Here is a 2,500-nt window from a genome sequence, read left to right as displayed (position 1 = left end):
GGATATACAGTATAGGCGCAAAATTTCCAAATAGCGAGGTACCACAAGGTTCAGTCTTTGAACCCGTTTTCCATTTAAAAATATAGGAAAGACATGGACGTAAGGTTAAACACATTGACAAAATGATATTTGATGCACAGTTTTTCTTTGTACTGTATATTAGATGTAGTTAGATAAGATAGCTAAATAAGTATTAGCTAGATGATGTTCATTGGTAATAAGAAGACAAACGCTAACAGTGTAAAGGATGCACAGTTAACAATTGGGTTTAATACAAAATAGTTAAGAAAAAATAATTCAAACTCGTCAGTAACAAAAATAGCGACATAAGGATTAAACAGTACTTAAAAACTAAAAAAAAAAAAAAAATAATAAGCTTGGACATTCTCAAAGGCACTTTGAGTTTTAACTTTGATAATTAATTGTTACGTTGATCTCGCATTTGGGTTGTAGGTTTGAATCCCGCAGTCTTCTCTGATTCTCAGCAGTGACTGTTGCCTGCCTGAGCAGCTACTCAGCGCCTCCTGGCGTATGTTTCTCACAACCTTCACCATGTTGGAAAAGACATCCTGAACATAACGAAATATGTCGCAACAAAAGTATAATAATATGAATAAATAGATGAATAATAAATAAATGAATAAATAAATAAATGATAACAAATAAAATTAAGTGACAAATTGGCACACTGTCTTTCAAAAATGTAAGAAAAAAAAATTGGCTCGTGTCATATACTTTCAAAAATGGAAGAAAAAAAACGGAAAAAAAATTGTCTTGTGTCATATATTCTTTTCTTTCGTGGTGGGGATAGGGGATGGCGGGTTCAGCCTAACGACACAAACAACAAATTAAGGAACACGAACATCTACATTCCTGTTCCCGGACTGCATTTATTTACTTAAATAATCCTTCAGGGATGGGATGGGACTGAAGAAAGGAAAGGAAAGGTGGAGGGGAGGGAAGGAGGGAGGGAGGGAGGGAGGAGGTATGAAGAGTAAGGCCGGTGTCACACCGTCCGACGGCGCCGTTGCGGCTTAATAACATAAGAATGAAGGAGACTGTAATAGACCATAAGGCCTACATTAGGCAGTTCTTGGCTGTAGCAAAGTCTCCTTTATGAGTCATTAGACTCGTAAGGTTATGATAGTGTTTTAACCAGTGGGGATGGGAGATGGTGCTCGTCGTTATACAAGGTTCTGGCTGTCGCCAGGTGATTTTATTAAGCCGATTCGACTTGTCCATAATCTGGCCGGAATAAGTAGGGATGTATGATTGAAATGGGAGTGGGAGAAGGAAGTGGAGTAAGAGAAGGAGGTGGAGTGAGAGAAGGCGGAAGGAGGGAGAGAAGGAGGAAGGGGTGAGAGAAGGCGGAAGGAGGGAGAGGAGGAAGAAAGGAGAGAAGGAGGAAGGAGGACGGAGGAAGAGAAGGAGGTGGAGTGAGAGAAGGAGGAAGGGGTGAGAGAGGGAGGAAGGAGGGAGAGAAGGAGAAAGGAGGGAGAGAAGGAGGACGGAGGGAGAGAAGGAGGTGATTAGAGCGAGGTATGAAGGCAAAGAGGAGAGGAAAGTAAACATAAAGAAAGGAGGAGCTGGGGTAAGGAAGAAGAGGAAGTGGAGGGATGAGGAGGAGGAGGAGGAAGAGGAGGGGGGATTAGAGGAAGGAGTTATGTAAATGGTGATGACGGAATAGGAAAAGTAAAAAGAGGAGAAGAAGTGAAGCGAAGATAGGAGAAGAGGAAGAGAAAGGGGAAAGAGGAGAATTGGAGCAAAAAGAGGAGGGTGAATGACTAAAGAGGAAATGAAGAAAAGAACGAAAGGAGAGGAAAAGATGTAAAGGAAGAGAAGGAAGAGGAAGAAGAGGTCGTTCTTATATCAATCAGAAGGAGAAAATTGGTGATTAAGGAAGTAAAAAAGTGCGCAGAGGAGGAGGAGGAAGTAGAGGAAGAAGCTGAGGAGGAGGAGGAGGAGGAGGAGGAGGAGGAGGAGGAGGAGGAGGGGGAGGAGGAGGAGGAGAGATTACGTTTATATCACAAAACAAAAAAGAAAACTGAAGAAATAAAAACATTCACAGCAGGGGGAGGAGGAGGAAGAGGGAGAGAAGGAGGAGGAAGAAGAGGGGAGAAGGAGCAAAAGGTGAAGGAAGGAGAGCATTAGGAGGAGAAAAAGGGAAAGGAGAGGGGGAAGAGGAGGAGGAAGAAGAAAAGGAGAAGAAGGGGTGGAGGAGGAGGACGAAGAGCAAGAAGAGGAGGAGGGAAAAGAGAAGGAGTAGGAGGAGAAGAAGGAAAGAGAGGAAGAAGAGGAAGAAGAGGGAGAGAAGGGGTAGAAGTTGGAGGAGGAGGAGGAGGAGGAGGAGAAGGAAGGAGAGTGAGAAGAGGAGGAGGAGGGAGAGAAGAGGAGGAGTAAGAGGAGGAGAAGGAGGGTGAGACTTCGTTTATATTGGAGTAAATGGGAGTTGAGAGGAAGTAAGGGGAGAGTTGGCGAGGGAGGGGAAAGGGAGAGGAGG

This window comes from Oratosquilla oratoria, chromosome 30 (genome assembly GCF_046742065.1).
Source record: "Oratosquilla oratoria isolate Oo_2021 chromosome 30, ASM4674206v1, whole genome shotgun sequence".
NCBI lineage: Eukaryota > Metazoa > Arthropoda > Malacostraca > Stomatopoda > Squillidae > Oratosquilla > Oratosquilla oratoria.
Note: the sequence above shows the minus strand (reverse complement) of the source record.